Raw genomic sequence first — 27,402 nt, forward strand, 5'->3', positions numbered from 1 at the left:
GAGAGCCTGCCATGGCACCTGCAAAGCAAGACGGATACCCTTCGCACTCACCTCATGCTACTTGGCAGTTCTGCTCCAATCCAGCTCACAACCAGCCCGCCCTTCTCGTGCTGCTCTTCAGAGTGCAGCTTGGCCCCACTCAGCCTGTATGAGACAAAAGTGAAACAAAAAGAAAAGCACAGGCTGAAGCAACATCCAAAGCCACAGCACAGCTGGGACAGTTACTCTCATCTGCTCCCTTACCTCGGCCTCCTCACCCGCCCTCGAGGCAGACGCTTCCACCTGCTCTCTTAGGCCAGTTACAACACCCCTGAAATATAAACAGGATTTTTACTGTATTTTGTGCAGTTAACTAACTGCAGTGACAACTGCACCCCTAAAGTACCTGCTACATCTGTTCATCGCTCACCTTGCCAAAAGCAGCTATGGTCAAGTCCCGTGTTGTACACTGTGTTTCAGCTTTAACAAATTAAACAGAAGTTGCCTACCAAGTGCTGGACAGTTCCAGAAGGAGCTCTTTCCTGTGACAGGTTCCTCCTAGGGTTTACACTCTAATGGGGACAGGAAAGAAATAAAAAAAAAAAAGCAAAATCCCATATCTGTAAGCTTTCAAGATTCAACAGACCTCCTCAAGCACACCATTCAAGAACTATACAAACAGCTGCTCGCAAGGAGATATACTCTCCCACCCCCACATCTGACAAACACCACAGAGATGACTGTGCCAGCTGCCCTTCAGTACATGCCCAGAGGCAGACAGGATGTCTTCACCAACACAGTCCCATCAATGTATTAGTACACCCATGCACTGCCACGTTAGCTGTCATCACTAACTGCCAGGCAGGACAGCTCCAGACCAAACACATACACACACACAGGCACGCCAAAAACACTACAAACAAAACACACAACACAAGGCGCAAGAATAAGTGACCACCAAAAAGAAAACCCTACGGCAACAGCAAGTCAGAACAGGTGCTCTGCACCAGACCCTACCAGAGACTCAAATGTCACGACACGCGACTGGAAGCAACTGCCAGAACTGGGATGATGGAGGCCTAAAAAGCCTGCCTTCAAGACAAGAGACCGGAAGGATGGGGAGTGAAAACCCCCTAAGAACACACTTAGGAATTCGATTCCCAAGCAAGAGCTCCTGATGTGGCCCAGATGACTTCTGCAAGAGTGAGGATGGAAACAGACGCGATCTCAAACCGAATATGATGCACAAGACCTGAAACAGATCTGCAGTTCAAGCAGCGACTGCAAGACAAGAAGTGCTCGAATCAGAATCACGATGACAAAACAAGCATTGAGGCCCTTCAGCACCGCTACCAAGTCCCCTGTCTAGTCAGTCCGGTGTAAAAAGTTAGGAGGATATCAAGACCTGAGAAGCACAGAACAGACGCTGCAGAAGCAACACTACAAGACAGACGAACAGAAGGAAACTGTCCTGCCTGGCGCACGCACTCACACTACAAAATAATCCTGCCTCTTCTATTAGCCTGGTGACCCAGCCACAAGCACCCTGAACGTGACCCAGCCTCAACCACCCTCACAGTGGCACCAAGTCTATTCAGCCAGCAGGCACCACGCTGCTCTGGCTCCCAGCTCCCATTAGCCACCCCAGATATGCAAATACCAGGCGCCCCCCAACTTAGCTCTCAGGCTGCTGCATGGTAAAGTTCCTCCGCCTCAAGAAATGCACAGGCACCGTTTGTCATCTTAGTCAACTGAAGGCTCATCATCAGCTGCAAAAACAGAGAAAGAGCATTCACTAGCACGCCGGCCACGATGCCCACCTTCTCCACGATGCTGACTACTGCTGATGCAACATACAGTTCTGCTCACGTGTTCCTCTCTGAATCCAAGCTCCAACAGTGCAGCCAGTATCATCCACACCACCTGGGACAACAAAGGGATTAAATGTTCGTTGCATTCAGAACAAATAACCCAATCGTGGTTTCTTGTTGTTGTTGTTTGTGTGTGTGTTTCTTGTTTTTTTTTTTTTTTTTTTTTTTAAATCTGCTTTAGCTCAACAGCATGCAGAATGCAAACGAGAACTGGGGAGTACCTAGAAGAAACAATCCCCATGCTTTTGCGGCAGCTTTGAATATTAAAAGGACAATACGACCCAGCAAGTAACTGGAACTTTCTTAACTGGAATTAGCTCATACTTTTATTTGCATTGAAAGAAAAATCTAGGAGCAGAACAGATTATACACCAACAAAATCAATTCCATTCCATCCCCAGAAAAAAAATCACATACTCTCATCCCCTCCTGTCCCTCAGCCGCTTGCCTGCCCCACGTGGCACATGCTTCCATCTCTTCTCCTTACCCACTTATAGCACCTCTAAAAGGCAAACTGGAGTTTTACTCTATTGGACATAGGAAAATAACTGCAGTGACAACCACACCCCAAAAACAACAGTTACCTCTGCTCATCACGCACCAGAGTCACTGCAGAGGCAGCTCGGGTCGAGACGTCCTGCACTGCGCACTGCATTTCAACCTGAACAAAGGAAAGACACAGGCAGAAGATAAACATTCAGCTGCCAGTAGTAGTAGCACCCATCCCTCAACAACAGAAGTGACCCCAGCTTTACTTTTACCCTTTCAAAACAGCACTCCACTTGCCTCTGGACCTGCAAATTAGGTCCAAGCTTGAAAGGAGCGGCCACCATCATCCACAACACCTGGGAACACAAAAGGACAAAACGACACTGTGCTTGCAAGCACCCACCTGCCACACTGCTCCTCTATCCCAAACAGTCTCACCTCAGACCCTCACAGGGAAACACCTGAGCGTCTTCACTTCGCTTCGGATAAGGCACGACCAGGCTGGCAACACTCACCTTCCCTCAGAGCTCCATCACACGAGGATATCCCTTCCCTGTCCACGACTGCACACAAAGCACCTGCAGAGACAAGGGAAACGCACACTCTGAGGCACCTCACAGCCACAGCGTACCTGCTGCAATGCCTCTCTCTTCCCAGCTCCGGTACTTCAGCTGCTCACCACCTCTAACTCAGATTCTTCACTCACAGCACCACAGCAAAATCTGCCCAGGCCACACAACACACACTACACAGGCTACATTGCCTAAGACACACAAGCTGGAACGTTCCCACCCAACAATCAGTCGCATCACACAGGAAGGCTGCCGTACTCTCCGAGAAACCAAACCTACCAGTCCTGAGGAGCTCCCCACCTCCTCCTGCCAACCACACTCAGCAAACACGCTATCTACTGCTCAGAAAAACAGAAAGTTAAAACATACACACACAAAAAACAACTGAGCTCCACAAATGCCAAAAAGACATGCACACACAGCAGCCTCGGCAGGGGTAATCAAACTTACCCTTTGCAGATGAAAGAGGTGACTCTGATACAACCCTGCTCAGGCTCTTGGCAATGCTGCATCTACCCTGCCAAGCCACATGTAGCATGAAATGCAGCTGGTTTTAGTCCTCTGGAAAATTACAGAAGTAGGTCTATGCATCTAGAGAATAAATTTAGCTCAAAAACAGAAGAGCAACCCACCACCCCAAAAAACAGTGAGCCAGAAACCTCTATTAAACATCCCTCTCCTAAGTGAATTCCAAGCACTTAAAAATTCTAGAAATCTATAAACTCCAGCCTGCCTAGAGAACCCTGCAACTGACTAAAGGAAAAACAAAGCACTTACCCCAAGGAGCAGCCCAGGCAGAAGGAGCTCTCTGATAGCATGCCTGGGGCTCATATACCATTCGGCCCCGCCCAGCACCCAAACCCAATCACCTGGAAAAGGGGAGGGGCAAAGCACAAGGAAGTAGAAAGAAAGGAGCAGCAGCAGCAGCTGTTTTTTATTTTTTTCATTACTATTTTATTTTATTTTAAGATCTGCTTTACTTGAAAAACATGCAGAGAGCAGACAGGTGACCTGTGGTGTTTCTAGAAGCAACAATCCCCATGCTTTTGCTGCAGTTTTTAACATTGAAAGGACGACACGACCAGGCCAGTAACTGGAACTTTTTCAAATAGAATTAAGTCAAACAGGTTCATCATCACTTGCAAAAACAGAGAACCAGCATTCACTAGCACGCCAGCCCTGATAACCACCTCTTGGGCAACGCTCACTACTACTGATGCAACATGCTACTGTGCAATACCTCTCTGTTCAAAACTCCTTTACCTCAGCTGCTCAGTAGCTCCACAGGACAAATGGGCCCGGGCGGCGCCGCGCCGAAATGGGCCCGGGCGGCACCGCGCCGAAATGGGCCCGGGCGGACTTATTCTGCAGAGAGGAAGAAGGTGAGCCTGCTCACTTCTCAGGCACTACTGCACTTATGCGGTCAAGAGACATTACCCCACTGTTTCCCAAAAACAACTACCTGGAAACACCTAATAAACATACTTCTAATATGTCAATTCAAGGACATCAAGACTAAAAGGCTGCAAGGTCTAAACACTCGACAGACAGAAAACACACAGGCAAAAGCTCCAGAAATATAACAAACTGTCCCTAAACTTGAAACAGACTACCCCTTACATGCCCACTGCTGCCATTTTCAGATACACGCTCACACAGGCAGCCTCCATCATACATTTCTCCTAAACCCTGCTGCATCACTTTGACAGCGAGGTTATGACTTTGATAAGATTTGACATAGATTTAAAGGCTCACAGAAAGTCCCGTAATTCTGCAAAAATCAGAAGGGACCCAGAACCACAGAGCAAACACACAAAGTAACATCACCATACTATCCGTAAAACTGCCATAACAACTACTCACCTGAGGAAGAGCTGCGTGCAATACAGGCGCCTACTACTAGATTCCTTTACTATGACAGATCCTACCAGTTTTCACCTCAAAAAGATAGGAGTACCGGTTTCGACTTCAAAATGCATCAGTCCATAGAATCTGACCCACCTAAAGAACCCTCCAAAAGACTGAAGGAAAAACAAAGCACTTATCCAAAAGTGCAGCCCAGGCAGAAGGAGCTCTCTGATGGCATACCTTCAACTCAGTTACCATTAGGTCCCACCTGGAACCTGAAGCCAATCACCTGGGAAAGTGCAGGGGGAAAGCATAAAAAAGCAGAAAGAGGAGCAGCAGCAGCTGTGGTTTTATTAACTTCCTTATAAGGCTTAGCTCAACAGCATGCAGAGTGCAGACAGGAGAACTGGGGTGTTTCTAGAAACAAAAATCCCCATGCTTTTGCTGCAGCTTTGAATACTGAAAGGACAATACTACCACGCAAGTAAATGAAGCTTTTTCAGCCGGATTTAGCGCAGACTTGTATTTATGCAGGAAGAAAACTCTAGGAGCAGAACAGATTATGCGCCAAAGAAGAATTCAATTCCATTCCACTCACAGGAAAAATCACTTACTTCAGTAGGCTATCTGAAAACCAAAAGGCTATGCTCACGGGTCAAAACACACTACAGGACACTGGGGCCAGGCCCTCCACTGCACCAAATTAAAACCCATCCCTACACTCACCAAGGTACAAGCCCAACCCAAACACAGAAACAGCATTTCAGCCTCAACACAGTTTTCAGAACTGCTGGAAATCAAGCTTCATACTCAGCGAGGCGTGCTCAGGCTACACAAGACAGGGCTTTGGGCACCTCCTTGCCTACCAAAGAAGACAGCCATCAGCACCCGCTTTGTTCCGATTCTGAAGACTAACATCACAGCCCACGTTGCCTGGGACACCTGATAAACAGAAGAGAAAGCGGCCATACCGTTTTCAAGCCATCCCTGCACGTGTCGCTCCTTGATCATCCGCAACCTCTTCTCCAATCCTCAACCGCTTCTGTGGAGAGCCTGCCATGGCACCTGCAAAGCAAGACCCTTCGCACTCACCTCATGCTACTTGGCAGTTCTGCTCCAATCCAGCTCACAACCAGCCCGCCCTTCTCGTGCTGCTCTTCAGAGTGCAGCTTGGCCCCACTCAGCCTGTGCGAGACACCTGCAAAAGACAAACAAAAGCATAGGCTGAAGCAGCATCCAAAGCCACAGCACAGCTGGGACAGTTACTCTCATCTGCTCCCTTACCTCGGCGCCCTCACCTGCCCTCGAGGAAGATGCTTCCATCTGCTCTCTTAGGCCAGCTACAACAGCCCTGAAATATAAACAGGATTTTTACTGTATTTTGTTCAGTTAACTAACTGCAATAACAGCTGCACCCCTGAAGTACCTGCTGCATCTGTCCATCGCTCACCTTGCCAAAAGCAGCTCCGGTCAAGTCCCGTGTTGTACACTGTGTTTCACCTTAAACAAATGAAAACAGTCACAAGATAATCATTCAGCTGCCAGCATTAGCACCCATCGCTCAACAACACAAAGGGACCCCATTTACAATATTATCATTTCAAAACAGAAGCCCCCATACCTCAGCACCTCAGAAGTAGATCAAGCCAGTCACCGAGCTGCCTACCGAGTGCTGAACAGTTCCAGAAGGAGCTCTTTCCTGTGACAGGTTCCTCCAAAGGTTTACGCTCTACTGGGGACAGCATAGAAATAAAAATAAAAGTTTCAAAACCCCATATCTGTAAGCTTTCAAGATTCGACAGACCTCCTCAAGCACACCGTTCCAGTGCTATGCGAGCAGCTGCTCGCAAGCAGCTCAAATCTCCCACGCCCAACATCTGCCAAACACCACAGAGATGACTGTGCCAGCTGCCCTTCAGTACGTGCCCAGAGGCAGACCGGATGTCTTCGCCAAAACAGTCCAGACAATGTATTAGTACACCCATGCAATGCCATGTTAGCTGTCATCACTAACTGCCAGGCAGGACAGCTCCAGACCAAACACATACGCACACAGGCACACCACAAACACTACAAACAAAACACACAACAGATGGCGCAAGAAAAAGTGACCCCCAAAAGGAAAGCCCTATGGCAACAGCAAGTCAGATACAGGTGCTCTGCACCAGACCCTACCAGAGACTCAAATGTCACGACACGCGACTGGAAGCAGCTTCCAGAACTGGGATGATGGAGGCCTAAAAAGCCTGCCTTCAAGACAAGAGACCGGAAGGATGGGGAGTGAAAACCCCCTAAGAACACACTTAGGAATTCGATTCCCAAGCAAGAGCTCCTGATGTGGCCCAGATGACTTCTGCAAGAGTGAGGATGGAAACAGACGCGATCTCAAACCGAATATGATGCACAAGACCTGAAACAGATCTGCAGTTCAAGCAGCGACTGCAAGACAAGAAGTGCTCGAATCAGAATCACGATGACAAAACAAGCATTGAGGCCCTTCAGCACCGCTACCAAGTCCCCTGTCTAGTCAGTCCGGTGTAAAAAGTTAGGAGGATATCAAGACCTGAGAAGCACAGAACAGACGTTGTAGAAGCAACACTACAAGACAGACGAACAGAAGGAAACTGTCCTGCCTGGCGCACGCACTCACACTACAAAATAATCCTGCCTCTTCTATTAGCCTGGTGACCCAGCCACAAGCACCCTGAACGTGACCCAGCCTCAACCACCCTCACAGTGGCACCAAGTCTATTCAGCCAGCAGGCACCACGCTGCTCTGGCTCCCAGCTCCCATTAGCCACCCCAGATATGCAAATACCAGGCGCCCCCCAACTTAGCTCTCAGGCTGCTGCATGGTAAAGTTCCTCCGCCTCAAGAAATGCACAGGCACCGTTTGTCATCTTAGTCAACTGAAGGCTCATCATCAGCTGCAAAAACAGAGAAAGAGCATTCACTAGCACGCCGGCCACGATGCCCACCTTCTCCACGATGCTGACTACTGCTGATGCAACATACAGTTCTGCTCACGTGTTCCTCTCCGAATCCAAGCTCCAACAGTGCAGCCAGTATCATCCACACCACCTGGGAAAACAAAGGGATTAAATGTTCGTTGCATTCAGAACAAGTCTACCAATGGTGTTTTATTTTGTTCTTCATTTGTGTGTGTGTGTTTGTTTTTTTTTTTTTGTTTACCTGTTTCTTTTTTTTGGGGGGGATCTGCTTAGCTCAACAGAATGCAGAGTGCAGATGAGACCTGAGGTGTTTCTAAAAGCAACAATCCCCATGCTTTCGCTGAAGCTTTGAATATTAAAAGGACAATACAACCCAGCAAGTAACTGAAACTTTCTTACCTGGAATTAGCTCAAATTTTATTATTTTTTTTAAACTTAGAAAGAAAAATCCAAGAGCAGAACAGATTATACACCAACAAAATCAATTCCATTCCATCCCCAGAAAAAAATCACATACTCTCATCCCCTCCTGTACCTCAGCCGCTTGCCTGCCCCACGTGGCACATGCTTCCATCTCTTCTCCTTACCCACTTATAGCACCTCTAAAAGGCAAACTGGAGTTTTACTCTATTGGATGTAGGAAAATAACTGCAGTGACAACCACACCCCAAAAACAACAGTTACCTCTGCTCATCACACACCAGAGTCACTGCAGAGGCAGCTTGGGTCGAGACGTCCTGCACTGCGCACTGCACGCTGCATTTCAGCCTGAACAAGGGAAAGACACAGGCAGAAGATAAACATTCAGCTGCCAGCAGTAGCACCCATCCCTCAACAACATAAGCAACCCCAGCTTTACTTTTATCCTTTCAAAACAGCACTCCACTTGCCTCTGGACCTGCAAATTAGGTCCAAGCTTGAAAGGAGCGGCCAGCATCACCCACGCCACCTGGGAACACAAAAGGATACAATGACCGCGGTGCTTGCAAGCACCCACCTGCCACACTGCTCCTCTATCCCAATCAGCCTCACCTCAGACCCTCACAGGGAAACACCTGAGCGTCTTCCCTTTGCTTCGGATAAGGCATGACCAGGCTGACACCTCTCACCTTCCCTCAGAGCTTCCTGACATGAAGATTTCCCTTCCCTCTCCACAACTGCACAAAGCACCTGCAGAGACAAGAGAAATGCACACTCTGAGGCACCTCACAGCCACAGCGTACCTGCTGCAAGACCTCTCTCTTCCCAGCTCCGGTACTTCAGCTGCTCACCAGCTCTGAGATTGTTCACTCACAACACCACAGCAAGCTGCACCCGGGCCACACAACACACACTACACAAGCTACATTGCTTAAGACATATGAGCTGGAACGTTCCCACCCAACAATCAGTCGCATCACACAGGAAGGATGCTGCACACTCCTAGAAACCAAACCTACCAGTCCTGAGCAGCTCCCCACCTCCTCCTGCCAACCACGCTCAGCACACACACTATTTACTGCTCAGAAAAACAGAAAGTTAAAACATACGCACAAAAAAAAACAACCGAGCTCCACAAATGCCAAAAAGACATGCACACACAGCAGCCTCGGCAGGGGTAGTCGCAGACTTACCCTTTGCAGATGAAAGAGGTGACTCTGATACAACTCTGCTCAGTCTCTTGGTAACGCCGCATCTACGCTGCCAAGCCATATGTAGCATTCAATCAAGCTGGTTTTAGTCCTCTGGAGAGTTACACAAGTGGGTTTATACATCTAGAGATTAAAACATAGCTCAAAAACAGAAGAGTATCCCACCATCCCAAAAAAAACAGTGAGCCAGCAGCCCCTACTAAACATCCCGCTACTGAGTGAATTCCAAGCACTTAAAATCCAGAAATCCATAGGCTCCAGTCTGCCTAGAGAACCCTGCAACTGACTGAAGGAAAACCAAAGCACTTACCCCAAAGAGCAGCCCAAGCACAAGGAGCTCTCTGATAGCATGCCTGGGGCTCATATAGCATTCAGCCCCGCCCAGCACCCAAACCCAATCACCTGGGAAAGGGGAGGGGCAAAGCACAAGAAAGTAGGAAGAGAGCAAAAGAAGCAGCTGTGTTTTTTTTTTTTCCTTTGTTTTTTAAAATCTGGTTTATCTCAAAAACATTCCAAGAGCAGACAAGAGACCTGTGGTGTTTCTAGAAGCAAAACTCCCCTTTTGCTTTTGCTGCAGCTTTTAATGTTGAACTGATAATGTCACCAAGCAAGTAACTGAAACTTCTTCAACTGGAATTAGTTTACACACGCTCACCGTCATCTGCAAACACAGAGAACCAGCATTCACTAGCCCTAACCCTAACCCCAACCCTCACCCTAAGCTCTAACCCTAGCCCCAGCCCTAGTCCCCGAGAACTGCATTTCCCGGTGTGCTCTGGGCACCCAACATGGCCTCCCGGAAGTCAGGAGTCCCAGAACTACATTTCCCGGTATGCTCTGGGCACCCAACATGGCCTCCCGGAAGTTCAGAGTCCCAGAACCACATTTCCCGGTATGCTCTGGGCACCCAACATGGCCTCCCGGAAGTCCGGAGTCCCAGAACTACATTTCCCGGCACGCTCTGGGCACTCAACGCAGCCTACTGGAAGCCTTGTGCCGGAAAACTACACCTACCAGCATTCCCTGGGCAGCCGGCACGGCCAATCAGAGGCCGAGATGTCGAGAACTCCATTTAACAGCACTCCCTGTAACCCTAGCCCTTACTGCCCTTACACAAAAAAGCCGCAAGCCCTAACCCTAAAAATCCTCGAAACCCCTACAGACCTAAGCCAAACTATCCACCACACTAAACCCCTGAAGTCCTATGCCTAAAAGCCCTAACCCAAACACTTAAGACGCTCAAATCCCACACCCACAAAATTAAGATGCTCAAATCCCAAACCCCAAAAAATAGGACGCTCAAATCCCAAACCCCCTTCCGAAAAAGAAAATAAGAAAAATAAATCAAACAAAACAAAAACAACAAAAGGGGTAGACCTGGTGGCATCTGCCCTATAACCCTGCAAAAATCATGAGGGACATAGAACAACAAAGCAAACACACAAAATAACATTGACATCCTAGCCATAAAAGTGCTATAACAATTAATCACCTCCAAAGAGCTTCATGCAATAAATGCACGTACTACTAGATTGGTTTCCTCTAAAATATCGTACAAGACTCTGACCCACGAAAAGAACCCTGCATGTAGCTAACAGAAGAATAAACAAAGCTCCGACCCCAAAGAGCAGCCCACGCAGAAGGAGATCTCTGATAGAACGCCTAGGGCTCGTATAACATTTGGCCCCGCCCAGCACCCAAACCCAATCACCTGGGAAAGAGGAGGGGGCAAAGCACAAGAAAGAGAGCAGGAGCAGCAGCTGTGTTGTTTTATTTATTTTTTTATTTATTTGTCACCTATCCCTAGTTTACAGCATGCGGAGTGCAGACAAAAGAACTGCGGTGTTTCTAGAAGCAAAATTTACCGTATTTTTGCCTCAGCTTTGAACATAGAAAGGACAATACAACCAAGAAAGTAAATGAAATATTTTCAACGGGAATTAGCACGAACCTTTCATTTACATATGAAGAAAAATCTAGGAGCGTAGGAAATTACACATCAAAAAAAAAAAAAGACGTAATAAGCAACGCGAGTGCACGGCCCCCCCCACCTGCAGTACTCGTTTTCCACCAGCAGGTGGCGGCAGAGGGGCGCCCTCGGGCGTCACCGGGCATGAGCTCCCCTCGGCCGCCTGCAGTACCCCTTTTCCACCAGCAGGTGGCGGCAGAGGGGCGCCCTCGGGCGTCACCGGGCATGAGCTCCCCCCGGCCGCCTGCAGTACCCCTTTTCCACCAGCAGGTGGCGGCAGAGGGGCGCCCTCGGGCGTCACCGGGCATGAGCTCCCCTCGGCCGCCTGCAGTACCCCTTTCCCACCAGCAGGTGGCGGCAGAGGGGCGCCCTCGAGCGTCACCGGGCATGAGCTCCCCTCGGCCGCCTGCAGTACCCCTTTTCCACCAGCAGGTGGCGGCAGAGGGGCGCCCTCGAGCGTCACCGGGCATGAGCTCCCCTCGGCCGCCTGCAATACCCCTTTTCCACCAGCAGGTGGCGGCAGAGGGGCGCCCTCTGGCATCACCGGGCATGAGCTCCCCCCGGCCGCCTGCAGTACCCCTTTTCCACCAGCAGGGGGCGGCCTAACCCTAACCCTAACCTAACCCGAACCCCAACTCCAACCCCAACCCTAACCCTAATGGCGTCCCCCCGGCAACCGCACCCCGCACACTTGGTTCCCCCCTCATTTTAGTTCCCCCCGGTGCGCCCCACAAAAGTGTCCCCCCAGAACCCGCACCCCGCACACTTGGTTCCCCCCTCCTTTTGGTTCCCCCTGCTGCACCCCGCAAATTTGTCCCCCTGGAACCCGAACCCCACACACTTGGTTCCCCCCTCACTTTGGTTCCCCCCCCGGTGCGCCTGGCAAGTGTGTCCCCCCGGAACCCGCACCCCGCACACTTGGTTCCCCCCTCATTTTGGTTCCCCCCCCCCTTGGGGTCCCCCCAAGCCCCATGGACCCCCCCCCCTTGGTGCCCCACCCCCCGTCCTACCAGTGCCCGCAGCAGCCGCTCACGCTCCGCCAGCGCCTCCCGCACCCGACGCTGCATCTCGGCCAGGTGGAGGCAGGCGCTGGGAGGGGGAATAAATTGGGGGGGGGGTCTGGGGGCGCATTTAGGGGGCGGAGGGGACTGGTTCTCACCTGTAGAACTCGGCGTCGAGCCCCCCCGGGGGCAGCTACAGGGCCAGGATGCCTGGAGGGGTGCGGGGGGGACATGTCAGCACCGGGCATGAGCTCCCCTCGGCCGTCTGCAGTACCCCTTTTCCACCAGCAGGTGGTGGCAGAGGGGCGCCCTCGGGCGTCACCGGGCATGAGCTCCCCTCGGCTGCCTGCAGTACCCCTTTTCCACCAGCAGGTGGCGGCAGAGGGGCGCCCTCGGGCGTCACCGGGCAGGAGCTCCCCTCGGCCGCCTGCAGTACCCCTTTTCCACCAGCAGGTGGCGGCAGAGGGGCGCCCTCGGGCGTCACCGGGCACGAGCTCCGCTCGGCCGCCTGCAGTACCCCTTTTCCACCAGCAGGTGGCGGCAGAGGGGCGCCCTCGGGCGTCACCGGGCATGAGCTCCCCTCGGAGGCCTGCAGTACCCCTTTTCCACCAGCAGGTGGCGGCAGAGGGGCGCCCTCGGGCGTCACCGGGCATGAGCTCCCCTCGGCCGCCTGCAGTACTCGTTTTCCACCAGCAGGTGGCGGCAGAGGGGCGCCCTCGGGCGTCACCGGGCATGAGCTCCCCCCGGCCGCCTGCAGTACCCCTTTTCCACCAGCAGGGGGCGGCCTAACCCTAACCCTAACCTAACCCGAACCCCAACTCCAACCCCAACCCTAACCCTAATGGCGTCCCCCCGGCAACCGCACCCCGCACACTTGGTTCCCCCCTCATTTTAGTTCCCCCCGGTGCGCCCCACAAAAGTGTCCCCCCGGAACCCGCACCCCGCACACTTGGTTCCCCCCTCCTTTTGGTTCCCCCTGGTGCACCCCGCAAATTTGTCCCCCCGGAACCCGAACCCCGCACACTTGGTTCCCCCCTCACTTTGGTTCCCCCCCGGTGCGCCTGGCAAGTGTGTCCCCCCGGAACCCGCACCACGCACACTTGGTTCCCCCCTCATTTTGGTTCCCCCCCCCCTTGGGGTCCCCCCAAGCCCCATGGACCCCCCCCCTTGGTGCCCCACCCCCCGTCCTACCCGTGCCCGCAGCAGCCGCTCGCGCTCCGCCAGCGCCTCCCGCACCCGACGCTGCATCTCGGCCAGGTGGAGACAGGCGCTGGGGGTAGGAATAAATTGGGGGGGGGTCTGGGGGCGCATTTAGGGGGCGGAGGGGACTGGTTCTCACCTGTAGAACTCGGCGTCGAGCCCCCCCGGGGGCACCTGCAGGGCCAGGATGCCTGGAGGGGTGCGGGGGGGACATGTTAGCACCGGGCATGAGCTCCCCTCGGCCGCCTGCAGTACCCCTTTTCCACCAGCAGGTGGCGGCAGAGGGGCACCCTCGGGCGTCACCGGGCATGAGCTCCCCTCGGCCCCCTGCAGTACTCGTTTTCCACCAGCAGGTGGCGGCAGAGGGGCGCCCTCGGGCGTCACCGGGCATGAGCTCCCCTCAGCCGCCTGCAGTACCCCTTTTCCACCAGCAGGTGGTGGCAGAGGGGCGCCCTCGGGCCTCACCGGGCATGAGCTCCCCTCGGCCGCCTGCAGTACCCCTTTTCCACCAGCAGGTGGCGGCAGAGGGGCGCCCTCGGGCGTCACCGGGCATGAGCTCCCCTCGGCCGCCTGCAGTACCCCTTTTCCACCAGCAGGTGGCGGCAGAGGGGCGCCCTCGGGCGTCACCGGGCATGAGCTCCCCTCGGCCCCCTGCAGTACCCCTTTTCCACCAGCAGGTGGCGGCAGAGGGGCGCCTTCGGGCGTCACCGGGCATGAGCTCCCCTCGGCGCCCTGCAGTACTCGTTTTGCACCAGCAGGTGGCGGCAGAGGGGCGCCCTCGAGCGTCACCGGGCATGAGCTCCCCTCGGCCGCCTGCAGTACCCCTTTTCCACCAGCAGGTGGCGGCAGTGGGGCGCCCTGGGGCGTCACCGGGCATGAGCTCCCCTCGGCCGCCTGCAGTACCCCTTTTCCACCAGCAGGTGGCGGCAGAGGGGCGCCCTCGGGCGTCACCGGGCATGAGCTCCCCTCGGCCGCCTGCAGTACCCCTTTTCCACCAGCAGGTGGCGGCAGAGGGGCGCCCTCAAGCGTCACCGGGCATGAGCTCCCCTCGGCCGCCTGCAGTACCCCTTTTTCCACCAGCAGGTGGCGGCAGAGGGGCGCCCTCGGGCGTCACCGGGCATGAGCTCCCCTCGGCCGCCTGCAGTACCCCTTTTCCACCAGCAGGTGGCGGCAGAGGGGCGCCTTCGGGCGTCACCGGGCATGAGCTCCCCTCAGCCGCCTGCAGTACTCGTTTTCCACCAGCAGGTGGCGGCAGAGGGGCGCCTTCGGGCGTCACCGGGCATGAGCTCCCCTCGGCCGCCTGCAGTACCCCTTTTCCACCAGCAGGTGGCGGCAGAGGGGCGCCCTCGGGCGTCACCGGGCATGAGCTCCCCTCGGCCGCCTGCAGTACCCCTTTTCCACCAGCAGGTGGCGGCAGAGGGGCGCCTTCGGGCGTCACCGGGCATGAGCTCCCCTCGGCCGCCTGCAGTACCCCTTTTCCACCAGCAGGTGGCGGCAGAGGGGCGCCCTCGGGCGTCACCGGGCATGAGCTCCCCTCGGCCGCCTGCAGTACCCCTTTTCCACCAGCAGGTGGCGGCAGAGGGGCGCCCTCGGGCGTCACCGGGCATGAGCTCCCCCCGGCCGACTGCAGTACCCCTTTTCCACCAGCAGGGGGCGGCCTAACCCTAACCCTAACCTAACCCGAACCCCAACTCCAACCCCAACCCTAACCCTAATGGCGTCCCCCCGGCAACCGCACCCCGCACACTTGGTTCCCCCCTCATTTTAGTTCCCCCCGGTGCGCCCCACAAAAGTGTCCCCCCAGAACCCGCACCCCGCACACTTGGTTCCCCCCTCCTTTTGGTTCCCCCTGGTGCACCCCGCAAATTTGTCCCCCCGGAACCCGAACCCCGCACACTTGGTTCCCCCCTCTTTTTGGTTCCCCCGCGGTGCGCCCCGCAAATGTGTCCCCCCGGAACCCGAACCCCACACACTTGGTTCCCCCCTCACTTTGGTTCCCCCCCGGTGCGCCTGGCAAGTGTGTCCCCCCGGAACCCACACCCCGCACACTTGGTTCCCCCCTCATTTTGGTTCCCCCCCCCCTTGGGGTCCCCCCAAGCCCCATGGACCCCCCCCCCTTGGTGCCCCACCCCCCGTCCTACCAGTGCCCGCAGCAGCCGCTCGCGCTCCGCCAGCGCCTCCCGCACCCGACGCTGCATCTCGGCCAGGTGGAGGCAGGCGCTGGGGGGGGGAATAAATTGGGGGGGGGTCTGGGGGCGCATTTAGGGGGCGGAGGGGACTGGTTCTCACCTGTAGAACTCGGCGTCGAGCCCCCCCGGGGGCACCTGCAGGGCCAGGATGCCTGGAGGGGTGCGGGGGGGACATGTTAGCACCGGGCATGAGCTCCCCTCGGCCGCCTGCAGTACCCCTTTTCCACCAGCAGGTGGCGGCAGAGGGGCGCCCTCGGGCGTCACCGGGCATGAGCTCCCCTCGGCCGCCTGCAGTACCCCTTTTCGACCAGCAGGTGGCGGCAGAGGGGCGCCCTCGGGCGTCACCGGGCATGAGCTCCCCTCGGCCGCCTGCAGTACCCCTTTTCCACCAGCAGGTGGCGGCAGAGGGGCGCCTTCGGGCGTCACCGGGCATGAGAGCCCCTGGGCCGCCTGCAGTACCGCTTTTCCACCAGCAGGTGGCGGCAGAGGGGCGCCCTCGGGCGTCACCGGGCATGAGCTCCCCTCGGCCGCCTGCAGTACCCCTTTTCCACCAGCAGGTGGCGGCAGAGGGGCGCCCTCGGGCGTCACCGGGCATGAGCTCCCCTCGGCCGCCTGCAGTACCCCTTTTCCACCAGCAGGTGGCGGCAGAGGGGCGCCTTCGGGCGTCACCTGCATGAGCTCCCCTCGGCCGCCTGCAGTACCCCTTTTCCACCAGCAGGTGGCGGCAGAGGGGCGCCCTCGGGCGGCACCGGGCATGAGCTCCCCTCGGCCGCCTGCAGTACTCGTTTTCCACCAGCAGGTGGCGGCAGAGGGGCGCCCTCGGGTGTCACCGGGCATGAGCTCCCCTCGGCCGCCTGCAGTACCCCTTTTCCACCAGCAGGTGGCGGCAGAGGGGCACCCTCGGGCGGCACCGGGCATGAGCTCCCCTCGGCCGCCTGCAGTACCCCTTTTCCACCAGCAGGTGGCGGCAGAGGGGCGCCTTCGGGCGTCACCGGGCATGAGCTCCCCTCGGCCGCCTGCAGTACCCCTTTTCCACCAGCAGGTGGCGGCAGAGGGGCGCCTTCGGGCGTCACCGGGCATGAGCTCCCCTCGGCCGCCTGCAGTACCCCTTTTCCACCAGCAGGTGGCGGCAGAGGGGCGCCCTCGGGCGTCACCGGGCATGAGCTCCACTCAGCCGCCTGCAGTACTCGTTTTCCACCAGCAGGTGGCGGCAGAGGGGCGCCCTCGGGCGTCACCGGGCATGAGCTCCCCTCGGCCGCCTGCAGTACCCCTTTTCCACCAGCAGGTGGCGGCAGAGGGGCGCCCTCGGGCGTCACCGGGCATGAGCTCCCCTCGGCCGCCTGCAGTACCCCTTTTCCACCAGCAGGTGGCGGCAGAGGGGCGCCTTCGGGCGTCACCGGGCATGAGCTCCCCTCGGCCGCCTGCAGTACCCCTTTTCCACCAGCAGGTGGCGGCAGAGGGGCGCCCTCGGGCGGCACCGGGCATGAGCTCCCCTCGGCCGCCTGCAGTACCCCTTTTCCACCAGCAGGTGGCGGCAGAGGGGCGTCCTCGGGCGGCACCGGGCATGAGCTCCCCTAAACCGCCTGCAGTACCACTTTTCCACCAGCAGGTGGCGGCAGAGGGGCGCCCTCGAGCGTCACCGGGCATGAGCTCCCCTCGGCCGCCTGCAGTACCCCTTTTCCACCAGCAGGTGGCGGCAGAGGGGCGCCCTCGGGCGTCACCGGGCATGAGCTCCCCTCGGTCGCCTGCAGTACCCCTTTTCCACCAGCAGGTGGTGGCAGAGGGGCGCCCTCTGGCGTCACCAGGCATGAGCTCCCCTCGGCCCCCTGCAGTACTCGTTTTCCACCAGCAGGTGGCGGCAGAGGGGCGCCCTCGGGCGTCACCGGGCATGAGCTCACCTCGGCCGCCTGCAGTACCCCTTTTCCACCAGCAGGTGGCGGCAGAGGGGCGCCCTCGGGCGTCACCGGGCATGAGCTCCCCTCGGCCGCCTGCAGTACCCCTTTTCCACCAGCAGGTGGCGGCAGAGGGGCGCCCTCGGGCGTCACCGGGCATGAGCTCCCCTCGGCCGCCTGCAGTACCCCTTTTCCACCAGCAGGTGGCGGCAGAGGGGCGCCCTCGGGCGTCACCGGGCATGAGCTCCCCCCGGCCGACTGCAGTACCCCTTTTCCACCAGCAGGGGGCGGCCTAACCCTAACCCTAACCTAACCCGAACCCCAACTCCAACCCCAACCCTAACCCTAATGGCGTCCCCCCGGCAACCGCACCCCGCACACTTGGTTCCCCCCTCATTTTAGTTCCCCCCGGTGCGCCCCACAAAAGTGTCCCCCCGGAACCCGCACCCCGCACACTTGGTTCCCCCCTCCTTTTGGTTCCCCCTGGTGCACCCCGCAAATTTGACCCCCGGAACCCGAACCCCGCACACTTGGTTCCCCCCTCACTTTGGTTCCCCCCCGGTGCGCCTGGCAAGTGTGTCCCCCCGGAACCCGCACCACGCACACTTGGTTCCCCCCTCATTTTGGTTCCCCCCCCCCTTGGGGTCCCCCCAAGCCCCATGGACCCCCCCCCTTGGTGCCCCACCCCCCGTCCTACCCGTGCCCGCAGCAGCCGCTCGCGCTCCGCCAGCGCCTCCCGCACCCGACGCTGCATCTCGGCCAGGTGGAGACAGGCGCTGGGGGTAGGAATAAATTGGGGGGGGGTCTGGGGGCGCATTTAGGGGGCGGAGGGGACTGGTTCTCACCTGTAGAACTCGGCGTCGAGCCCCCCCGGGGGCACCTGCAGGGCCAGGATGCCTGGAGGGGTGCGGGGGGGACATGTTAGCACCGGGCATGAGCTCCCCTCGGCCGCCTGCAGTACCCATTTTCCACCAGCAGGTGGCGGCAGAGGGGCACCCTCGGGCGTCACCGGGCATGAGCTCCCCTCGGCCCCCTGCAGTACTCGTTTTCCACCAGCAGGTGGCGGCAGAGGGGCGCCCTCGGGCGTCACCGGGCATGAGCTCCCCTCAGCCGCCTGCAGTACCCCTTTTCCACCAGCAGGTGGTGGCAGAGGGGCGCCCTCGGGCCTCACCGGGCATGAGCTCCCCTCGGCCGCCTGCAGTACCCCTTTTCCACCAGCAGGTGGCGGCAGAGGGGCGCCCTCGGGCGTCACCGGGCATGAGCTCCCCTCGGCCGCCTGCAGTACCCCTTTTCCACCAGCAGGTGGCGGCAGAGGGGCGCCCTCGGGCGTCACCGGGCATGAGCTCCCCTCGGCCCCCTGCAGTACCCCTTTTCCACCAGCAGGTGGCGGCAGAGGGGCGCCTTCGGGCGTCACCGGGCATGAGCTCCCCTCGGCGCCCTGCAGTACTCGTTTTGCACCAGCAGGTGGCGGCAGAGGGGCGCCCTCGGGCGTCACCGGGCATGAGCTCCCCTCGGCCGCCTGCAGTACCCCTTTTCCACCAGCAGGTGGCGGCAGTGGGGCGCCCTGGGGCGGCACCGGGCATGAGCTCCCCTCGGCCGCCTGCAGTACCCCTTTTCCACCAGCAGGTGGCGGCAGAGGGGCGCCCTCGGGCGTCACCGGGCATGAGCTCCCCTCGGCCGCCTGCAGTACCCCTTTTCCACCAGCAGGTGGCGGCAGAGGGGCGCCCTCAAGCGTCACCGGGCATGAGCTCCCCTCGGCCGCCTGCAGTACCCCTTTTTCCACCAGCAGGTGGCGGCAGAGGGGCGCCCTCGGGCGTCACCGGGCATGAGCTCCCCTCGGCCGCCTGCAGTACCCCTTTTCCACCAGCAGGTGGCGGCAGAGGGGCGCCTTCGGGCGTCACCGGGCATGAGCTCCCCTCAGCCGCCTGCAGTACTCGTTTTCCACCAGCAGGTGGCGGCAGAGGGGCGCCTTCGGGCGTCACCGGGCATGAGCTCCCCTCGGCCGCCTGCAGTACCCCTTTTCCACCAGCAGGTGGCGGCAGAGGGGCGCCCTCGGGCGTCACCGGGCATGAGCTCCCCTCGGCCGCCTGCAGTACCCCTTTTCCACCAGCAGGTGGCGGCAGAGGGGCGCCTTCGGGCGTCACCGGGCATGAGCTCCCCTCGGCCGCCTGCAGTACCCCTTTTCCACCAGCAGGTGGCGGCAGAGGGGCGCCCTCGGGCGTCACCGGGCATGAGCTCCCCTCGGCCGCCTGCAGTACCCCTTTTCCACCAGCAGGTGGCGGCAGAGGGGCGCCCTCGGGCGTCACCGGGCATGAGCTCCCCCCGGCCGACTGCAGTACCCCTTTTCCACCAGCAGGGGGCGGCCTAACCCTAACCCTAACCTAACCCGAACCCCAACTCCAACCCCAACCCTAACCCTAATGGCGTCCCCCCGGCAACCGCACCCCGCACACTTGGTTCCCCCCTCATTTTAGTTCCCCCCGGTGCGCCCCACAAAAGTGTCCCCCCAGAACCCGCACCCCGCACACTTGGTTCCCCCCTCCTTTTGGTTCCCCCTGGTGCACCCCGCAAATTTGTCCCCCCGGAACCCGAACCCCGCACACTTGGTTCCCCCCTCATTTTGGTTCCCCCGCGGTGCGCCCCGCAAATGTGTCCCCCCGGAACCCGAACCCCACACACTTGGTTCCCCCCTCACTTTGGTTCCCCCCCGGTGCGCCTGGCAAGTGTGTCCCCCCGGAACCCGCACCCCGCACACTTGGTTCCCCCCTCATTTTGGTTCCCCCCCCCCTTGGGGTCCCCCCAAGCCCCATGGACCCCCCCCCCTTGGTGCCCCACCCCCCGTCCTACCAGTGCCCGCAGCAGCCGCTCGCGCTCCGCCAGCGCCTCCCGCACCCGACGCTGCATCTCGGCCAGGTGGAGGCAGGCGCTGGGAGGGGGAATAAATTGGGGGGGGGTCTGGGGGCGCATTTAGGGGGCGGAGGGGACTGGTTCTCACCTGTAGAACTCGGCGTCGAGCCCCCCCGGGGGCACCTGCAGGGCCAGGATGCCTGGAGGGGTGCGGGGGGGACATGTTAGCACCGGGCATGAGCTCCCCTCGGCCGCCTGCAGTACCCCTTTTCCACCAGCAGGTGGCGGCAGAGGGGCGCCCTCGGGCGTCACCGGGCATGAGCTCCCCTCGGCCCCCTGCAGTACCCCTTTTCCACCAGCAGGTGGCGGCAGAGGGGCGCCCTCGGGCGTCACCGGGCATGAGCTCCCCTCGGTCGCCTGCAGTACCCCTTTTCCACCAGCAGGTGGCGGCAGAGGGGCGCCCTCGGGCGTCACCGGGCATGAGCTCCCCTCGGCCGCCTGCAGTACCCCTTTTCCACCAGCAGGTGGCGGCAGAGGGGCGCCTTCGGGCGTCACCGGGCATGAGAGCCCCTGGGCCGCCTGCAGTACCGCTTTTCCACCAGCAGGTGGCGGCAGAGGGGCGCCCTCGGGCGTCACCGGGCATGAGCTCCACTCGGCCGCCTGCAGTACCCCTTTTCCACCAGCAGGTGGCGGCAGAGGGGCGCCCTCGGGCGTCACCGGGCATGAGCTCCCCTCGGCCGCCTGCAGTACCCCTTTTCCACCAGCAGGTGGCGGCAGAGGGGCGCCTTCGGGCGTCACCTGCATGAGCTCCCCTCGGCCGCCTGCAGTACCCCTTTTCCACCAGCAGGTGGCGGCAGAGGGGCGCCCTCGGGCGTCACCGGGCATGAGCTCCACTCGGCCGCCTGCAGTACTCGTTTTCCACCAGCAGGTGGCGGCAGAGGGGCGCCCTCGGGTGTCACCGGGCATGAGCTCCCCTCGGCCGCCTGCAGTACCCCTTTTCCACCAGCAGGTGGCGGCAGAGGGGCGCCTTCGGGCGTCACCGGGCATGAGCTCCCCTCAGCCGCCTGCAGTACTCGTTTTCCACCAGCAGGTGGCGGCAGAGGGGCGCCTTCGGGCGTCACCGGGCATGAGCTCCCCTCGGCCGCCTGCAGTACCCCTTTTCCACCAGCAGGTGGCGGCAGAGGGGGGCCTTCGGGCGTCACCGGGCATGAGCTCCCCTCGGCCGCCTGCAGTACCCCTTTTCCACCAGCAGGTGGCGGCAGAGGGGCGCCTTCGGGCGTCACCGGGCATGAGCTCCCCTCGGCCGCCTGCAGTACCCCTTTTCCACCAGCAGGTGGCGGCAGAGGGGCGCCCACGGGCGTCACCGGGCATGAGCTCCCCTCGGCCGCCTGCAGTACCCCTTTTCCACCAGCAGGTGGCGGCAGAGGGGCGCCCTAGGGCGGCACCGGGCATTAGCTCCCCTCAGCCGCCTGCAGTACCCCTTTTCCACCAGCAGGTGGCCGCAGAGGGGCGCCCTCGGGCGGCACCGGGCATGAGCTCCCCTCGGCCGCCTGCAGTACCCCTTTTCCACCAGCAGGTGGCGGCAGAGGAGCACCCTCGGGCGTCACCGGGCATGAGCTCCCCTCGGCCGCCTGCAGTACCCCTTTTCCATCAGCAGGTGGCGGCAGAGGGGCGCCTTCGGGCGGCACCGGGCATGAGCTCCCCTCGGCCGCCTGCAGTACCCGTTTTCCACCAGCAGGTGGCGGCAGAGGGGCGCCCTCGGGCGTCACCGGGCATGAGCTCCCCTCGGCCGCCTGCAGTACCCCTTTTCCACCAGCAGGTGGCGGCAGAGGGGCGCCTTCGGGCGTCACCGGGCATGAGCTCCCCCCGGCCGACTGCAGTACCCCTTTTCCACCAGCAGGGGGCGGCCTAACCCTAACCCTAACCTAACCCGAACCCCAACTCCAACCCCAACCCTAACCCTAATGGCGTCCCCCCGGCAACCGCACCCCGCACACTTGGTTCCCCCCTCATTTTAGTTCCCCCCGGTGCGCCCCACAAAAGTGTCCCCCCGGAACCCGCACCCCGCACACTTGGTTCCCCCCTCCTTTTGGTTCCCCCTGGTGCACCCCGCAAATTTGTCCCCCCGGAACCCGAACCCCGCACACTTGGTTCCCCCCTCATTTTGGTTCCCCCGCGGTGCGCCCCGCAAATGTGTCCCCCCGGAACCCGAACCCCACACACTTGGTTCCCCCCTCACTTTGGTTCCCCCCCGGTGCGCCTGGCAAGTGTGTCCCCCCGGAACCCGCACCCCGCACACTTGGTTCCCCCCTCATTTTGGTTCCCCCCCCCCTTGGGGTCCCCCCAAGCCCCATGGACCCCCCCCCCTTGGTGCCCCACCCCCCGTCCTACCAGTGCCCGCAGCAGCCGCTCGCGCTCCGCCAGCGCCTCCCGCACCCGACGCTGCATCTCGGCCAGGTGGAGGCAGGCGCTGGGGGGGGGAATAAATTGGGGGGGGGTCTGGGGGCGCATTTAGGGGGCGGAGGGGACTGGTTCTCACCTGTAGAACTCGGCGTCGAGCCCCCCCGGGGGCACCTGCAGGGCCAGGATGCCTGGAGGGGTGCGGGGGGGACATGTTAGCACCGGGCATGAGCTCCCCTCGGCCGCCTGCAGTACCCCTTTTCCACCAGCAGGTGGCGGCAGAGGGGCGCCCTCGGGCGTCACCGGGCATGAGCTCCCCTCGGTCGCCTGCAGTACCCCTTTTCCACCAGCAGGTGGCGGCAGAGGGGCGCCCTCGGGCGTCACCGGGCATGAGCTCCCCTCGGCCGCCTGCAGTACCCCTTTTCCACCAGCAGGTGGCGGCAGAGGGGCGCCTTCGGGCGTCACCGGGCATGAGAGCCCCTGGGCCGCCTGCAGTACCGCTTTTCCACCAGCAGGTGGCGGCAGAGGGGCGCCCTCGGGCGTCACCGGGCATGAGCTCCACTCGGCCGCCTGCAGTACCCCTTTTCCACCAGCAGGTGGCGGCAGAGGGGCGCCCTCGGGCGTCACCGGGCATGAGCTCCCCTCGGCCGCCTGCAGTACCCCTTTTCCACCAGCAGGTGGCGGCAGAGGGGCGCCTTCGGGCGTCACCTGCATGAGCTCCCCTCGGCCGCCTGCAGTACCCCTTTTCCACCAGCAGGTGGCGGCAGAGGGGCGCCCTCGGGCGGCACCACGCATGAGCTCCACTCGGCCGCCTGCAGTACTCGTTTTCCACCAGCAGGTGGCGGCAGAGGGGCGCCCTCGGGTGTCACCGGGCATGAGCTCCCCTCGGCCGCCTGCAGTACCCCTTTTCCACCAGCAGGTGGCGGCAGAGGGGCACCCTCGGGCGGCACCGGGCATGAGCTCCCCTCGGCCGCCTGCAGTACCCCTTTTCCACCAGCAGGTGGCGGCAGAGGGGCGCCTTCGGGCGTCACCGGGCATGAGCTCCCCTCGGCCGCCTGCAGTACCCCTTTTCCACCAGCAGGTGGCGGCAGAGGGGCGCCTTCGGGCGTCACCGGGCATGAGCTCCCCTCGGCCGCCTGCAGTACCCCTTTTCCACCAGCAGGTGGCGGCAGAGGGGCGCCCTCGGGCGTCACCGGGCATGAGCTCCCCTCGGCCGCCTGCAGTACCCCTTTTCCACCAGCAGGTGGCGGCAGAGGGGCGCCCTCGGGCGTCACCGGGCATGAGCTCCCCTCGGCCGCCTGCAGTACCCCTTTTCCACAAGCAGGTGGCGGCAGAGGGGCGCCCTCGAGCGTCACCGGGCATGAGCTCCCCTCGGCCGCCTGCAGTACCCCTTTTCCACCAGCAGGTGGCGGCAGAGGGGCGCCCTCGGGCGTCACCGGGCATGAGCTCCCCTCGGTCGCCTGCAGTACCCCTTTTCCACCAGCAGGTGGTGGCAGAGGGGCGCCCTCTGGCGTCACCAGGCATGAGCTCCCCTCGGCCCCCTGCAGTACTCGTTTTCCACCAGCAGGTGGCGGCAGAGGGGCGCCCTCGGGCGTCACCGGGCATGAGCTCCCCTCGGCCGCCTGCAGTACTCTTTTTCCACCAGCAGGTGGCGGCAGAGTGGCGCCCTCGGGCGTCACCGGGCATGAGCTCCCCTCGGCCGCCTGCAGTACCCCTTTTCCACCAGCAGGTGGCGGCAGAGGGGCGCCCTCGGGCGTCACCGGGCATGAGCTCCCCTCGGCCGCCTGCAGTACCCCTTTTCCACCAGCAGGTGGCGGCAGAGGGTCGCCCTCGGGCGTCACCGGGCATGAGCTCCCCCCGGCCGACTGCAGTACCCCTTTTCCACCAGCAGGGGGCGGCCTAACCCTAACCCTAACCTAACCCGAACCCCAACTCCAACCCCAACCCTAACCCTAATGGCGTCCCCCCGGCAACCGCACCCCGCACACTTGGTTCCCCCCTCATTTTAGTTCCCCCCGGTGCGCCCCACAAAAGTGTCCCCCCGGAACCCGCACCCCGCACACTTGGTTCCCCCCTCCTTTTGGTTCCCCCTGGTGCACCCCGCAAATTTGACCCCCGGAACCCGAACCCCGCACACTTGGTTCCCCCCTCACTTTGGTTCCCCCCCGGTGCGCCTGGCAAGTGTGTCCCCCCGGAACCCGCACCACGCACACTTGGTTCCCCCCTCATTTTGGTTCCCCCCCCCCTTGGGGTCCCCCCAAGCCCCATGGACCCCCCCCCTTGGTGCCCCACCCCCCGTCCTACCCGTGCCCGCAGCAGCCGCTCGCGCTCCGCCAGCGCCTCCCGCACCCGACGCTGCATCTCGGCCAGGTGGAGACAGGCGCTGGGGGTAGGAATAAATTGGGGGGGGGTCTGGGGGCGCATTTAGGGGGCGGAGGGGACTGGTTCTCACCTGTAGAACTCGGCGTCGAGCCCCCCCGGGGGCACCTGCAGGGCCAGGATGCCTGGAGGGGTGCGGGGGGGACATGTTAGCACCGGGCATGAGCTCCCCTCGGCCGCCTGCAGTACCCCTTTTCCACCAGCAGGTGGCGGCAGAGGGGCACCCTCGGGCGTCACCAGGCATGAGCTCCCCTCGGCCCCCTGCAGTACTCGTTTTCCACCAGCAGGTGGCGGCAGAGGGGCGCCCTCGGGCGTCACCGGGCATGAGCTCCCCTCAGCCGCCTGCAGTACCCCTTTTCCACCAGCAGGTGGTGGCAGAGGGGCGCCCTCGGGCCTCACCGGGCATGAGCTCCCCCCGGCCGACTGCAGTACCCCTTTTCCACCAGCAGGGGGCGGCCTAACCCTAACCCTAACCTAACCCGAACCCCAACTCCAACCCCAACCCTAACCCTAATGGCGTCCCCCCGGCAACCGCACCCCGCACACTTGGTTCCCCCCTCATTTTAGTTCCCCCCGGTGCGCCCCACAAAAGTGTCCCCCCGGAACCCGCACCCCGCACACTTGGTTCCCCCCTCCTTTTGGTTCCCCCTGGTGCACCCCGCAAATTTGTCCCCCCGGAACCCGAACCCCGCACACTTGGTTCCCCCCTCATTTTGGTTCCCCCGCGGTGCGCCCCGCAAATGTGTCCCCCCGGAACCCGAACCCCACACACTTGGTTCCCCCCTCACTTTGGTTCCCCCCCGGTGCGCCTGGCAAGTGTGTCCCCCCGGAACCCGCACCCCGCACACTTGGTTCCCCCCTCATTTTGGTTCCCCCCCCCCTTGGGGTCCCCCCAAGCCCCATGGACCCCCCCCCCTTGGTGCCCCACCCCCCGTCCTACCAGTGCCCGCAGCAGCCGCTCGCGCTCCGCCAGCGCCTCCCGCACCCGACGCTGCATCTCGGCCAGGTGGAGGCAGGCGCTGGGGGGGGGAATAAATTGGGGGGGGGTCTGGGGGCGCATTTAGGGGGCGGAGGGGACTGGTTCTCACCTGTAGAACTCGGCGTCGAGCCCCCCCGGGGGCACCTGCAGGGCCAGGATGCCTGGAGGGGTGCGGGGGGGGACATGTTAGCACCGGGCATGAGCTCCCCTCGGCCGCCTGCAGTACCCCTTTTCCACCAGCAGGTGGCGGCAGAGGGGCGCCCTCGGGCGTCACCGGGCATGAGCTCCCCTCGGTCGCCTGCAGTACCCCTTTTCCACCAGCAGGTGGCGGCAGAGGGGCGCCCTCGGGCGTCACCGGGCATGAGCTCCCCTCGGCCGCCTGCAGTACCCCTTTTCCACCAGCAGGTGGCGGCAGAGGGGCGCCTTCGGGCGTCACCGGGCATGAGAGCCCCTGGGCCGCCTGCAGTACCGCTTTTCCACCAGCAGGTGGCGGCAGAGGGGCGCCCTCGGGCGTCACCGGGCATGAGCTCCACTCGGCCGCCTGCAGTACCCCTTTTCCACCAGCAGGTGGCGGCAGAGGGGCGCCCTCGGGCGTCACCGGGCATGAGCTCCCCTCGGCCGCCTGCAGTACCCCTTTTCCACCAGCAGGTGGCGGCAGAGGGGCGCCTTCGGGCGTCACCTGCATGAGCTCCCCTCGGCCGCCTGCAGTACCCCTTTTCCACCAGCAGGTGGCGGCAGAGGGGCGCCCTCGGGCGGCACCACGCATGAGCTCCACTCGGCCGCCTGCAGTACTCGTTTTCCACCAGCAGGTGGCGGCAGAGGGGCGCCCTCGGGTGTCACCGGGCATGAGCTCCCCTCGGCCGCCTGCAGTACCCCTTTTCCACCAGCAGGTGGCGGCAGAGGGGCACCCTCGGGCGGCACCGGGCATGAGCTCCCCTCGGCCGCCTGCAGTACCCCTTTTCCACCAGCAGGTGGCGGCAGAGGGGCGCCTTCGGGCGTCACCGGGCATGAGCTCCCCTCGGCCGCCTGCAGTACCCCTTTTCCACCAGCAGGTGGCGGCAGAGGGGCGCCTTCGGGCGTCACCGGGCATGAGCTCCCCTCGGCCGCCTGCAGTACCCCTTTTCCACCAGCAGGTGGCGGCAGAGGGGCGCCCTCGGGCGTCACCGGGCATGAGCTCCCCTCGGCCGCCTGCAGTACCCCTTTTC

General features: G+C 61.1%; 2 long non-coding RNA genes across 2 annotated transcripts in view; both read right to left on the reverse strand.

Moving 5' to 3' along the window:
- Positions 1 to 346: 346 nt before the first annotated feature.
- Positions 347 to 27,402, reverse strand: part of LOC137862533 (uncharacterized) — a 453,236-nt gene continuing 426,180 nt past the window's right edge. The window contains exons 2-3 of the long non-coding RNA XR_011100381.1: positions 6,389 to 6,491; positions 347 to 459 (exon numbers count right to left, since the gene is read on the reverse strand). This is a non-coding gene — a long non-coding RNA (uncharacterized lncRNA). The remainder of the gene's footprint in view (positions 460 to 6,388; positions 6,492 to 27,402) is intronic.
- On the reverse strand, positions 7,994 to 8,881 carry LOC137862729 (uncharacterized). The gene is made up of 3 exons (XR_011100494.1): positions 8,820 to 8,881; positions 8,570 to 8,659; positions 7,994 to 8,478 (listed from the first exon to the last, which is right to left on the reverse strand). It is a non-coding gene; the product is annotated as an uncharacterized lncRNA (long non-coding RNA).

Source organism: Anas acuta, chromosome 11 (assembly GCF_963932015.1).
Source record: "Anas acuta chromosome 11, bAnaAcu1.1, whole genome shotgun sequence".
Lineage (NCBI taxonomy): Eukaryota > Metazoa > Chordata > Aves > Anseriformes > Anatidae > Anas > Anas acuta.